This window comes from Macaca fascicularis, chromosome 9 (assembly GCF_037993035.2).
Source record: "Macaca fascicularis isolate 582-1 chromosome 9, T2T-MFA8v1.1".
Taxonomy (NCBI): domain Eukaryota; kingdom Metazoa; phylum Chordata; class Mammalia; order Primates; family Cercopithecidae; genus Macaca; species Macaca fascicularis.
In genome coordinates, this window is record NC_088383.1 from 34,943,725 (window position 1) to 34,959,339 (window position 15,615).

Consider the following 15,615-nt stretch of genomic DNA (forward strand, 5'->3'; position numbering starts at 1 on the left):
AACAGTGTGAAGAAAGGAGTGAAGAAGTGTGCGATGAGATGGGAGAGCAGCTAGGAGGCTACTGCATCAACTTAGGTAAGAAATAAAAATGGCCTAATGATAGCATTGGCAATCTGCAAGGAGAAGAGGGCTGATAATGGCATCATTAACCGGGAGGGATTTAGAGCGGAGAATAAGCCACTACAGAGGAAAGTTATCGAGCTGAATTTGGAATATGACGACTATGGTGAATGTGGGATATCCAGGAAGTGGGCGGTAGATGTAGTCTGTGCTATAACTAGAGGACTCACTAATCCAACCAGTCACTGGCTGAGAGGCAGCCACTGAAAGTATCAAGGAATCAGAGAGGGAGAGGAGCTCTAATTGACTGGAAGGCATCAGGCCCAAGTCCCATAGGAGAAAAACCTCCTGGCCCAAGGAGGAAACACCAACTGTGACCCTTCTGATTCAACCTAAGTAGACTTGCTGGATATTTGGAAACAGATGTCACCAGCCAGAAGATGCTTTTCAATTAACAGTCCTGGATGGTTTGGTCTGCGCTTGAGCCTTGGGGGTGGGGGTGAGGATGGGGTCTGGGAGCCTAGGGGGAGGGAGGATGAAAGAAGTCTGGCATTGATTCAGAAGGATTCCTGGCCCTGCTGAAGAGACAGAGCAGATCCAACTCCCCAGTGAAGAATAACAGTCTCAGTGTCATTTTCTAATTCCTCAGCTCAGACATAGACAGGAACTTCAGATGAGGGAACCTGAGTCTAAGAAAGAATTTGTACACTGCACATGATCAAAACTTAATGAATGACTTCTCATCTGTGAGGCCAGGAAATAGAGACTATAGGCTTACGGGCTAAAACACAGGCTCAGCTGAAATAGGAGGAATATGTGATCTGGTAGAAAGCAGGAACTCTCACTAAAAGAAGTGGAGCTCAGTGGAACACTTCAAAATCAGGCATTCTGAAAACTAGCAAAAGCCACTTTCCTGCTTTTTTTCTTTTTTTCTTTTTCCTTTTTGAGACCGGGTCTGGCTCTGTCATCCTGGCTTCAGTGCAGCGGTACCATCACGGCTCATTGCAACCTCTGCCTCCTGGGCTCAAGTGATCCTCCCACCTCAGCCTCCGGAGTAGTTGGGACTACAGGCATGTGTCACCATGCCCAGCTAATTCTTGTTTGTGGGGTGTTTTTGTTTGTTTGTTTTGTTTTGTTTTGTTTTGGGTAGAGAGACAGGGTTTTGCCATGTTGCCTGGGCTGGTCTCAAACTGCTGGGCTCAAGAGACTCTCCCACCTTGGCCTCCCAAAGTGCTGGGATTACAGGCATGAGCCACCATCCCCAGCCCTGCTTGTTTTTCTATCTGCCTTTCGATTGTTGTGTCTGGGACAGAAACAGCACCAACCTTAGAAGATAGTTTCTGTCTTCTCCACATAGATCTTACATTTCTTCAATACTTTGCTTGTTGCTTAATGCTTTGCAAAAAATTTTTTCATCTGCTTAAACAAAAGGCTTCTAAATTGAGACCAAATTCCTCTCCTCCTCTTTTGTCCCTGGCAGAGATGGAGGTTGGACTGGACTCACATGGCTCCAAAGAGTAAAGGTGACCTCCTAGACGTCAGAGTGTGGTGGGGCTGCTGATGGCGCAGGTCGGCATCCTTCCTGTCTTGCTCCTAAAATGTCCTTAAGATCCAGGGATAACCAGATGGCTGTGATCTGTGTATCTCCAGGCTTTCTAAGAACCCAAGAAATCCAAGTACCACGTGGGATTTCTATGAATGGGACAGAAATAGTGATCCACACATCCACCCACTCACACTCTCAAATTATCATGCCCGCCTCTCTAAGTCTGTTTTTGAGGTAAAGGCATTAAAACTAGAATTTATTTTTATGGCATTCCAATTCTTAGCTTAAACCCAATTTTAAAGTTTAACTGAACCAGGGCAAGCTCCTAAAACTGATTTTTGGAGCTTTGAAGGAAATGGGAGTACCACTAAGGACAAGCTTCTCAGAATTATACAAAACACCTTTTGAATTAAACAAGTAAATTCTTTCCACTGAAGTATCTAATTTGAATTTAAACATTTCTTTACATGCTACCTTAATTAGATGCACGTTTCTCTCAGCATCTTAATTTTATGCATTTTACACTTCTAAGCAGCTTGCTAGTGAGGATTGCTTATTTGCATTCATTTACATACAATTTGCAAGAAATGTTGAAAAACCTAGAAAGGGAGAGATTGTAAATTCATGGATTTTTCCCTAAATAAAAATGTCAGTTCTATGAAGAAACAAACAATGCATTTTTTCCCCTTGCTTACCTATAGTACTTTCAAAACTACTTTTAATATTTGTATACACAAAGAGATCCATTTAATGAATACTGGAGTAGGAAGATTTTCCCCTGCAAGTTAATAACAACGATGAAAAAGGCTCCAAACTTCTAACGGCCTTCTTAATAAGAAGATGAAACGTCCTCAAGCAGATGATGCCTTCTGACAAATATTATTTGCAAAGTGCATCTTCTCATACAATAAGGACATATTTGATCAATTCTGCTCTAAAGATTCATTCAATTTAAAACCTATTTCTTTTAGCAATGGGTAGTTTATTCTGTATGACTTTCACTTCAGTTAATTGGATTTTCTGCACTTCCCTCTCTTCTCTTCAGCTCGAATTTATATTCACAATAATTCCTGCACATCCTTCTAAGAGCTCTAAGTGAAGCTGGAGGACCAGCGTGGATCACCCTTTATGAGAGAAAATTCAGTTGGCTATTTTTCAGAGATGGAGGCTGTTGATACTTCCCTGGTTTTCAATGCCCTGAATTTTCTACGAACATCACAAACTACGGGGTGCTCCTCCTCCTGTGACCTTGGGCATGGGCTTGGAAAGGGCTCTGGAAATATATTTCCTGTAGCAGCAGCTTCTGCAAGGACTGCAGAAGGAGCAAAATGGTAGAAAAGTCTCCAACGTTAAAATTTTATCTCTCCAATTTCAATGGAACATGGCAGGGAGCTCCCCCACCCAAGCTTCATAAATAACCACTGCACTTCCAGAAGGCTCTCCCTCTACATACTGAGTAATTTTAGGTTACTGCTCTGAGCTTCACAGAAGAAAGCTGCTTCTCCAAAATAAGACATACTAAGCAAAATTTGAGTTGCGACATTCTTCTAGCTGCAAAATAGTGTTATCTGGCAGATGGAGTTTATCCCTGAGAAACAGTTGAAAAGGCAGACGTGGAAGCTGCCCACCCAGAGCAGTAACAGGAGGCACACCCACCACTGCTTCAGAAAGCTCCTGACACAGCACACAGCAGGTTCAGGAGCTGCCTGTGTGGCCCGAGCCGGTCTTCTACGTCCCTGTGCCTCACTCCTCCTGATGTAAAACCAAGATCTCACAGAGAAAGCAAAAAACAGATGCTGCACTTGAGATGATCTCTCTAAAGTAAACAAATTAGGGAATTTATGCATCAACTGTGGTTTCTGGAAATCAGTTGGAACTGTTTCCTAAAATAACTCAAGAAATCACTACGAATACCCTGGAATATGCCAAAGCTTTTTTTTTTTTTTTCCCCCTTAAATTAACACGTTTTTTCCCCTCCATGTTCAAGCCAGTGTTAGGTGGATAATGGGGAGCTGGACTGAAGATGAAATGTGTAAGTTATTATTCACAGTCCCTGAAGGGGATCAATGAAATCTCTGTGCTTAAAAATACTTAGAGTTTCTTAGATAGTTATAGTTTGTTATATACTTATAGTTCATAGAATGGCGTAAACCCGGGAGGTGGAGCTTGCAGTGAGCTGAGATCCGGCCACTGCACTCCAGCCCGGGCGACAGAGCGAGACTCCGTCTCAAAAAAAAAAAAAAAAAAAAAAAAAAAGAATATTACTGGTTTACTGTCATTGAATACTTAAACTATATAGCTGAAGTGATTACATATATCAGAGAAAGTAAAATTTGATGAACTTTATCTAAGATAAAATTTCAGCTACTGTTTATTTATAAAACAGATGTGCCACATTTGGCCTGGCAGTAAGCCTGTCCTGATTCTGTACCTTCCTATTTCAACATACACCAACGTACTTTCTCTATGTAAAGTTGACAGGAGAATCCAAATTGCTTTTTCACAAATAAATATGCCAAACAATGTCTCTTAAGGAAAAGTGCAATCAATAATTAATGGAGTAGCTGCAAAATAAGTTGCAAAAAGTTGAACACAATTAATCCAATGTTTATGCTTTCTTTCTTAAATAAATACTCATCTTTTCTAATCCTAACTTCAAGATAAACTTAATTATTTTTGTATGTCCATTTTCAGACTTGTAATAGGATCCTCAGTGCTGACAGGCGATTTTCTTCACCACACTGAGCAAAGTGTCTGCTCTTTTCTTTGTTGTCCTAGTAGTGCCTGGCACTTAGAACTGGCATTCTGTGCATATAAGGAATAAAATGCACATGCACAGAATGCCTGCTACAAATACACACACACACACACACACACACACACACGCAAACACAAATAAGTATTAACTGACAACACACAGCAACATGCTAGGTGCTTATCAGAGAAAAATCCTTTAAATAGACATAATCAAAAGAAATACATCAAAGGCAAACACTTCTAGAGTGCTTATGTATTGGACAGGAAACACATTCTCCATCCTCAATAAATCAGCTCCAGTTTAAGAGACAAGATGTTTACATAACTAAGAATATAAGGCATCATATGTTCCGAGAAGAATGAGAAGGGACAGAAGGTGACATAGAGTCAACACTTTAAAAATGTATTTAGAGTCATGTGGATGTGCACAAACATCCCAGTCCAAATTTTAGGAAGAGGTATGTGATGTCATCAAATAGCACAGGACAGGGTGGATCACTGCAAACCTGAAAATCTTGCCACTTGCTAGCTATGAAGACAAGGCCAAGCTCCTTAACCACTACCCCAAACCTGAGTTTCCTGGTACAGTACATGTGGATAACAGTGGAAACTCACAGTGTTGCTGTGAAAGTGAGATGTTGTGAAAACTAAACCCACATAAAGGGTTTATGCAGTGCCTGGGACACAGAATATGCATTCAAGAAATATTAGCTATAATAGAATTGCTTTACTTTAAACTTACTTCACCCTTTCTTAGCCCAATTATTCATACTTATGCCATTTAATTTGCTCTCATCAAGACTCTTCCTATCCCTTTAATCAATTCTGTTGCTGGCCTGTGAGCTCCTTTGTCTATAGCTTTCTAGAAATAAGTGACCCAGAAGGAGTTCTGTATTCCTGTGCTCTGCAGGGTTACGTGGCACACAATGACCACATCTCCACTTTGTGACATAATACATAATACCTTTGACTAGAGTGCATTAAGCTCCACTTGTTAATACTCCATCAACTCTAGTTAAAGAGCACTCTCATTTGAGAATCACTTTAAAAAATCACCTTTATTCCTAATATCCTGGAATCTCCTTATATTGCACTGGTTCTTATGTTGACGACAATTTTTGATACCATACAGGATGGTCCCAGCTCCCATCTTAAATTGAACAATGCTTGAGAGAAATGATTTTCACAACAGTGGCATTTCTTGTTACTTACTTTTGACTGTATTGTCTCCTGAGTTACAAATACTTTGTGCCCTTTTCTGTTCTGATTGCTAATGCAGGTAAGAGGGAGACCAGCCCTAAGGTCTGTGTCTGGGTGACAGCCCACGCGGTGCCTCCCATGCTAATTCTTTTGATACTGATGTTACTATGCACCGCGAGCTTTGTCCGTTCACCCGCATCGTGAAATGGTTGGTGGTGTATGGAGACCAGGGAGGCATTATGCTTTGCCACCCTGTGCCTTCCTGACTGCACCCACTACATGAACAAATGTTCAGCTCAAAACCAAGTTAAATTAATTTGAAGAGTGCAGGGTCTTCAAAAACTGTGTTCTCCTCCCAATTTAAAGTGTGTATACGTACACACACTTAGCTCATAATCTTAAACAATTTTATCACAGTGACCAAATACCTTCTATTTTTAGGAAAAATGCTTGCTTGCTTCTCAAGATTGAGTTGGCTTCTGAGTATTCACAGATGCTCTCCATGCGTTAAACTACTCAATCTAAGGGGACTGATTGGACCAGGCCTGGAATGAAACCTTCCCCCTCCCGGTTTTTGTCCACGAACTCCTAGTTCAGCACGAACACTTAGGACTACACGTTCTCCTCTAAAGAAACACAGACCACCTGCCCATTCCCACCGAACAAACCTCCTCAGAAATCAACCTCCAAGCTTCCAGCAAGTGTTCCTTTGTCAAACCTTCAACAATGTAAACATCATTAGTTTGCATTTAATGACTTCGGGACATAAAAAATTGTTCTATCCCTTCTCTCTTACTTAGACCAGGTGTATGCTAAGTGAGCTAGTAAATTCAGGCCTCCAAGTTACCTTAAAGTAATGTTAATACAAGTTAACTAGGTCTTCGTTGGAATTCTCCACTGTATTTTGCTGGGTAACCTTTGCTCCTACTGTAGGAGATGAATCTGCTGTTATTTATTTATTTATTTATTTTGAGACAGAGTCTCACTCTGTCGCCAGGCTGGAGTGCAGTGGCGTGATCTCAGCTCACTGCAACCTCTGCCTCCTGGGTTCAAGTGATTATCCCACCCCAGCCTCCCGAGCAGCTGGGACTATAGGCGCACGCCACCATGCCCAGCTAATTTTTGTATTTTTAGTAGAGACAGGGTTTCACCATGTTGACCAGGATGGTCTTGATCTCTTGACCTCGTGATCCACCTGCCTTGGCCTCCCAAAGTGTAAGCGTGAGCCATTGCACCCGGCCGAATCTGCTGTTTTTTAATGAGAAGCTAAAAGTGAAAAATGGTTTTTGGACCTTGGCATTCACACTGCAGCTTCTAACATTAACAATGATAACAGCAAGATTCAGAAATTAAAGTTGTAAAAAATTCAATAAGCCAAGCAAATAGATACTTTCCAGCCAATTTTAAAATCACTTCATTTTTTGATCTTAAGGAACCATATTAATATTAAATTCAGGATAATGCAGCTATTTCAAAAAGAAGATAAAAATCACACATAACACTGGTGACTATGAGTTTCACATTTTTGTCTTTTTTTCTGTAAACAGTCAACATTCACTTAGTGACTCAGCAAAAGACAGATTTATCATATTTCACTAAGTTCCAACCTGGGTACCAATTTTAACTAAAGTTAATTAAAAATCCAGAAGAATGCCTATTTGAAATCACTAATTGGTGTGTGTGTGTGTGTATGTGTGTGCGCGCGCCTGTGTGTGAAGAGGTAACTGGAAGGATAATCCTAGAAGATGTCAGTGGGAAGTGGGTCATTGTTATTTTTTCTTTATATTTTTCTGCATTTTAGAATATTTATAATGAATGCTGTTCCCTTATTTTAAAAGTTAAAATTATTCTATTTTGATAGAAAATTTTCACTAGCTGTCATTTTGTTTTACAACAGTCAACTGAACTGCACCTTGATATCCTTTACAGATTGTGAAAAATGCCCAAAACAGTCAACCCCTTAGAAGGGTGTCAGATCAGAAAACAGGCAAATGCAGAGGGAAAGTCAAACAGTGAGATTTAACCCCAGGCCTCCCATGTACCTGGGACTGTGACACAATGGGTGATCATTAATGCTCAGGAGCCCTGCTCCATTGTGGAACAGCTATAACAACGTCAGACCAAACGGGTTCAACTTTTATGTAACCAAGCTGTGAGCTGCTTTTCAGTTGCCATGGACTCTCAGGTTAAAGGTCACAAAACCTGAGCATCCCTAGATGATCCAAGCATGCAACCATGGGCAGAACCTAAGCACTGGGACCAAGGAATGGGACTGAATTAAGAAGTGGACATCACATGGCAGGATCCAGGATCCAATAAGACTGAGCTCTGGCATCACTCCATGGCAGGATCCAAAGAGATCATGCCTCCCAGCATCACCTCATCTCAAAATCCAATCAGATCAGATCTCATTATCCTATGCTCATAAAATGCAACCCAGGCCCCAGCTTCGGGAGATAGATTTGAGCGTATTTTCCTGTCTCCTTGTCAGTCAATTCACAATTAACCTTGCTTGCCATAAAAACCTAGTGCTTTGGTGTTTGGCTTTCTGTTGTGAACAGGCAAATGGACCCAGTTTGGTTCAGTGACAGGGCTTAGCCTGGAGAAGCCACAGACATCTCACACATGGAGCTGGTGTGAGGACTAAGGAGTAATTGCCCTAAGCTGACAATCCCCAGTGGCTGGTCAGTGAAGGCAGAGCTCAGAGTTAACGAGGTCATGGCCATGGTTTCATGAGGGTGACCAGGGAGCTTTGTTCTGCCCTACAGCCATGGGTGGCACCCCCGACCCCGGTTACCTTCAGCAAAGCCTAGCCTGTTGTGTTAAGGAAATCTGAAAAGCCTGAATAAAAGCATGAACAGGATTTTAAAAAATAGGAGTATCAAACATTTACTTCCTACTAGGTGTGGAGCAAGACCACCTCCTTCCTACTTTCAAGAATAAAGGATGCAAGCTTTCCCTTCTGAGCAAGTGATTAATGAGAACCGGACAGTCAGTAACTGGACCATAAAACGAGGCAAGTTCCTCGTTAGAGCAATTTCTACCTGGCTTCTCCTAGGTTCTTTAGCAACAAAGACTATTTGAATGTGTTACAACTGCCCAACCCAAAAAAGGCAGAATACCACGTCCATGAAAAACGGTTTAGTGATTCCAGGATACTGTGTTATTATTCTGAATTTGGTAATGTAGAGGAAATCATCTAGACAGCCATGGAACATGATTGGTAAGTGAAGGTCATGGTGAAAGAAGGTGGATTTTTATAAAGGAACTATCTTTGTGAGCTATGATCATGTGGATCTTGGTTATAAATAACAATCATAATCACAACTGATCTCTAGCTATGTTAGGTGGCTTCATATTCATTATCTCAGTTAATCCTGAAAACAACCTTGTAAGACAGGGAGTTTTATAATTCTTCTTTCATGGAAGAATATAGCTAATAGAGTTTAAGTAACTGGTATAATGTCACCTAGCTAATTAAAGGCAGGAAGAACAAGACCCGAGACTGCTGACTTCCAACACCTCTTAAGCAATAACAGAAAAAAAAAAAAAAAAATCTTTGTTTTCCTGCAGAGAGTAAACTTATTAGGGGATGGCTGATATTTGTGGTTGCTGCCCAGTGGAACTTTTGCCAAAGACTGAAGAGTTAACAAACCCTCAGGAGAGGCAAGAAATGCAAGTCAGGAAATGAATCTGCGGCAGCAGATGGGGTCTATCTGCCTCCTTGCCTCATCTCTTAGTTAAGGAGTCTTAGTCTGTAGCAGAAAGAGGAAACTGTTGCCAGCCCTCTGCCCATCCGTCACACGACTTAGTACTTATTGAACCCTGATAAGGCATCAACAGCACATCAGTGAGGGTCCAGCCACTCACTAGATGGACAATAAAAAATAGAGGACTAGCTGCGGACACAGAATCGTGACAGCAGGAAAAGGAGGGGACAAAGCATTAGCTACTAGGCTACTGGCTCTCTCCACTCTAGGGATATTGCTGCATTATGGAACAAAAGCTCACGTGCAGACGCCAGAGCTACAAGAGCAGATGGTTTTTCAGCTGGTTGCAGTGGTCGACACAGGCATCTCAATGAATGTGGCTGTTCCTGCATCAGCTTCTGCTATTTCAGAAACAGGGCAGACACTGCACAAACTCTCTGGCAGCTCCTTGGCAACACCCTTCCCTTCACTGCCCACCTTTCCTCCCCCCAGTGTACGTGTGAGTGCCTGTGTATACAAGCAGACACACACCCCTGCCAAATTACCTTTATAAACTGTATCTGTTTACAGGGAGGCCTCTTGGAATAGGAAAGGCATGGGATTTAGAGACAGGGATAACTGGGTTCCAATCCCATCTCCGTCACCATGTACTATGGGCCACTCTGAGTCTTTAAATTCTCATCTGTCAAAGAAAGATGCAGTCCTATACTTTGGGGGAGCTCTGAGGATAAAGGGAACCAAGGCAGGTTACTGAGCTAGCAGTGTGGCATACCGCACTCAATGAATGCTGTTCACTAATACTTCTGTTCGTCACTGCTTCAAGAAATGCTGAGAAATCATTTTATTTCCACTGAAAAACTTATTGGAAGAAAACAGGTATTCTCCCATTATTTAAAAGCAGTATTTTATAACAAAGGTAGATCCTTATTTCAGCATAAAAAGTTTATTTAAATAAATCATGAAGAAATCAAAGAGAACTATAAATAGAAAGAGACATAGAATGCTTTGGAAAGAGAAGTTTCAGCTGCTGGTTCATCTCCTCAGAGTGCTGAAAGTGACTCTTCCAAAAGGGGAGCCATGTTTTAAAATTTTATCTTTAAATTAACATACAGTAAAATGGACTTTTTTGTGGTATGCAGTTCTCTGTGTTAAAATTCATAGAGTTATTCACCCAGAAAAGCAACTCTAGGGTATGTTTAAAAATAAAATGAATTTTAACACATCAAGAGATTCATGTACTCACCACACCATCAAGATACAGAGCTTCCATTATCGTAAGAACTAAAGGGAAGAAACGTGGTTCTGTTTCGCAAACATTCATTGAGCACTCACTTCTGCGGACCCTTGTGCTGGATACAAGTGAGGAAACGCTGAATGACAGGATCCCCACCCCAGTGCACCATTGCTCTTGGAGAGAAGGATCGGGGGCTTGCAAAGTATCTTTTTTTGTTTTTATTTTTACTATTTTTAGCCAGTCAGATTTTAGCAGTGGGGTGTATACACCGACTTTTGTGACACTAATAAGTTCTGATAACCTACTACCATCGAACCAGCCTATTTTTATTTTTTTAGAGATAGGGTCTCTCTTTGTTGCTCAGGCAAGAGTGCAGTGGTGTGATCACAGCTCACTGCAGCCTCGACCTCCCAGGGCCAAGCAATCCTCCCGCCTCAGCCTCCTGAGTAGCTGGAATTACAGGCACATACTACAATATCCGGCTAATTTTTTTTTCTTTTGAGACAGAATCTCGCTCTGTTACCCAGGGTGGAGAACAGTGGCGCAGTCTCGGCTCACTGCAAGCTTCGCCTCCTGGGTTCACGCCATTCTCCTGCCTAAGCCTCCCGAGTAGCTGGGACTACAGGCGCCCACCACCACGCCTGGCTACCTTTTGTATTTTTAGTAGAGACGGGGTTTCACCATGTTGGCCAGGAATTTTTTAAATCTGTTACAAAGATGGGATCTCACTATGTTGCCCGGGCTGGTCTTGAACTCCTGGCTTGAAGCAATCCTCCAGCCTTGGTCTCCCAAAGTGCTGGGATTATAGGTATGAGGCACTGCATTTGGTGAAAATATTTTAAAGACTTCTGAATATATTCATTATATATATCTTCAACTTTTTACAGATAAGAAGTGTGAAAGAGCCCACTGAGATTGAGAGCCAGTCTTTAGAAGAGGAAAGCATCATTTCTAGTCCAAATGTCACATTGCATAAATGACACAGGCATGTTAACAGAGGTACAGAAAGCTAAGTGACTTCACCACATCACACAGATGATCAAGAACCAGACAAGAGACTAAAACTTTGCTTAACATATCTGAGAACTCAATAAAACAAACATTCTCTTCCTTTTACTCCCTGTTGCTTTTGCAAAGGGTGGTATTTCTTTTATGCATCAATATAGACAAATTGCATTCTAGAATCTATTCTTTATACGAGTTTATATCCAATTTAATAAGAGAAAGAAAAAAGAAGGGTCTAAGTATGTGCTTAATATATTACTTTCCTGGCAATATTTGAGGCACAATACATGAATCTGTTGCCCTTACTGTGACACACAAATGGCTTAGATTCAGAAAAAAAATACAACTCTCTCAGTGACAATGGTTGTACTGAGCTGGCTGTGATTGAGAAGCAACCACAATGTCTGGCATCCTGAGAGGCTAGAACTTCAATTCACTGAGGTCTGCACTTGAGTACAACCAAATGCGCACAGTTACCTTTTGCTAACGCCCCCACTCCACCACCCAGGCCCCACTGCCAGCTGCAGCCCCAGTGCATACGTCCCCAGTTTCTCGCTTTGCCTGTGCCAAGAAAATATGATGGTTTAATTTTGAAGGTCGTTTTATGGCACTTTGGAGTGTGGGTACACTGCAAGAGAGAGGCAGCTCTGTTTCTATTTGCCTCTGCCAATAGATAGAAAAGCAAAACACTTCAATCTATACGCCAAACCACTGAAGAATGAAGGCAAAATGGATTAATCACCCATAGCTCATACAGAGAAATTCTCATTCTAGACACAGATCAAAAGAATGGCTGTTCTGAGGTTAGTAAAGCTCCCACTGACTCCCAGCCTTCTGCATTCAGCTGCAAAGCTTCTGAAGCTTTCCAAATACAGTTGTCCCTTGGTATCCACGGGGGATCAGTTCCAGGACACCCCGTGGATGCCAAAATCCACGCATGTGCAAGTCTATTATATAAATTGGTGTAGTATTTGCATATGACCTACCCACATCCTCCTGTATAGTTTAAATCATCTCTAGATTATCTATACCTAATAAAATGCAAATGCTATGTAAATAGTTGTTATACTGTGTTGTTTAGGGAATAACAAGGAAAAAATGTCTGAACACGTTCAGTATGGATGCAATCATTCATTCATTTTTCCCAGATATTTATGATCTGTGGTTGGTCAGATTCATCGACGCAGAACCCCTGAATGCAGAGGGCCGACTGTATATTCAGAGACAAGTACCATCAGGAATCCACACACCTGAGTTCTATGGATCTGTCAATGCCTGGTTTTGCAACAGCAGAAGATATACTCAAATTATAGAATAGGGATATTGTGAAGACATTTTGTTCACGTGCAAGGGAAGTTTGGGAGATATCTAATATCTTTCAAAGAAGGTTCTAAATGCCTCAAAGATGCCTCTCATGTTATGATTAAAACTCAGTGGCAGCTAGATTGTAGTTAGAATTTTCATAGGAGTTCTATCACTTGATTAGAGGTTTCTGAATAGTAAATGTGTTGACTAAGCCTAGATCTCACTTAGCAAATGGAAGGTATGTAGAAAGCTAAGCACATCAACATTTACTGATAGTGTTGACAGTATTGATGTTAATGATAGCATATTCCCTTTTCAAAGAAAGTTGCAAGTACTGTGTGGAACCTCTATTAACCTCAGTAGGGAAGGCACCAAGTTCAAGAGGCCGAAGGAGAGACCCAGAGTGAGCAAATGACACATGGGGTTTTATCAGGGGCTTACATACAGGAAAGAGAGTCCAATGGCAATGGGCTGGACAAGACATCCGCCTGACATATGGTCCAGTGGTGGCAGGCTGGACAGCATAACCTCACAGGACAGTGCTGGCAGGCTGGGTAGGAAAACCACAGCCACTTGCAAACAGCATGCAGTTTATACAGCATTTTCACTTAACACCCTCCCCTTAACGACCTCCACCTCGCAACCTTCATTTAACCCAAAACTCAGGGCCTCAATCCCCCATACAGCTTGTGTTCAACAGAATAGGATGGGGGCTCACATGTTCCTCACAGATAAGGAAAAAATCTCTGGGTTGGCTACTCCTGGATGCCCTTGAAACACACATTCAGATGCATCTGCCATACAGGATCATCCTAAGGGTGTGCTTATGTTATTGCTATCAGATACATTCCCCCTACAATAAGAGGATCTGAATTCCTTTTCAAATTATCTTTCTTGATGTAAACATGAGTCAGAATAAGATTCTGAACTCGTGGTATATTATGGCCTCATAAGCAGAAATGTGTAACCTCATAAGTAGAACATTTGTTTATTTGGCAAACTTTGGATGTGCTTCTCTTATACCTAATTACAAGTCCATTAATTTTTATAATCATATTAAAGAACTCCAATAAAACTTTCAATGACTCCAGGGAAAGGTAGTTTTAGACAGTCAACCGTAATTAAGCCAAACGATTGTACCTGCATCATTATAGCAACTATAGGGAGTAATTTGAGTCTGGGGATGATTATCGTCAAAAAAGTTGGAAAACAACACACTGTAAACCTTTGCATCATAAGCACATTTCACCAACATCAGCCTCAGGGCTCTAGTGAAATCAGTTAGGTGTGTTATACACTTACTGGAAAAAAATCTTTGATTTTGTATTTCTCAACTAAGAGATATCTGATGCTGAAGTCACTGGGACTTTCAGGTGAGAATCAGCAGGAAATGAGATCTTTAACACCTGTTTGTTGAACTTGCCTAATCTGACTATATTTAGCCTGTTATGCTGACATCTGAACTCAATTGATATATTCCTACGCTGGCCCATATTCCTATGCTGGCCTAAATTCTCTTCACATGCTAGATAGGCCAGGTGAAATGAAAAATGTTTTCATGCATTAGAAAACAAATTAATAAAGCATTCAAATCCATCTGCAGTGTTTTTAAAAAATGATTTTAAGAAAAACATTCTCCTCTGTTCACTTTATCCGTTTTCAGAAGTCAAATCCACAAACCTTAATCCCATATGAGTGCAGTGAAGTGTCAGATGCAAAGGCAAGCAGAGGGGCTTGAAGTTTGAAGGAAGAATGCCAGGCTCTGCGAAGAGGAAGTGGGCAGCCAGGAAGAGGGTGAAGCGATGTGCGTGGTGAAAGCCCGGGAGCTGGAAAGGAAGAGGATGGGCAGCAGAGGCTGAGTCTGAAGACGAGCAAGGACTCACCTCCTGCGATTCCTCTTGCCCCTTCACTTTCCTAACTTCCTCTGGGGTTGAGAAGAAGCCACATATCTCAGGATTTTGACTTGTTTCTGCTGTGGCTATTGTGCGGGCGGCAGGCAGAACACCTCAGCATACGCTCCGGATAGAGCGCCCCCACCCCCTGGGGCTGGGCATCTGATGGCTGCTGCTACTAAACCACAGCAGCTCATGGCTGAGGACGCACGCTGATGCTGGGAGAAGGGGCAGCACCCGTGGCGGTGGGGGCCGCGTGGATCATTTAAAAATCCCTTTCACATGTATAAATCACAACAGTCAACCATAATTTGACCGCCTCTTCACTTGAGTCCCATGGAAGGGAGGAGAGGCATGGTGGGAGGTCCCAGTGCAGGTGTGGAAGGTGGCTGCTGGGCCAGGCGGAACAAGAACAGGGCAGTCAGTGGCACAGGCTGCTTGCTGGTCCAGGGCTCTAGCACCCCTGGCTATTCACTGCACATCTTCAGCACATTGGGGTATGAAACCAGACTACAGGTCTCAGATGTCATTTGCTACGGTGACAGTTTCAGCAAATCCAGTACGGGGGGGGGGGGTGGGGAATAGGAAATGGGCGGTGTTTGCCTGGATTGAGCCCCTTTTATGGCCTTCCTTCTGCTACTAAGATTTGTCAGCTCCTATTGATGCAGGGCAGGCAAGCCCCAAAACTGGGGCTTAGCCCAGGAAGGCTCTTGGCAACACTTGGGCAAGAACTCCAGAGCCAGTCAGTGATAGAAGAAAACAGCTTTATTGAGGACGTAGTGTTCAATCTCCCTGACTGCTCCTGCAGAGCAGAGCTACCCCTTGGGCAGCGGGTGGACAGAAGCAGCTCGGGGCAGTTCTGCAGTCATGTTTATACCCACTTTTAACTACATGCAAATTAAGGGT

At 42.2% G+C, this 15,615-nt stretch overlaps 1 protein-coding gene and 1 long non-coding RNA gene across 48 annotated transcripts in view; one reads left to right on the forward strand and one right to left on the reverse strand.

Annotated features, from left to right (window-relative positions):
* Positions 1–15,615, reverse strand: part of PARD3 (par-3 family cell polarity regulator) — a 717,421-nt gene that overhangs the window by 82,688 nt on the left and 619,118 nt on the right. The window lies entirely within an intron of this gene.
* Positions 4–4,259, forward strand: LOC135965054 (uncharacterized). Its single transcript, XR_010577897.2, has 2 exons — positions 4–75; positions 2,652–4,259. It is a non-coding gene; the product is annotated as an uncharacterized lncRNA (long non-coding RNA).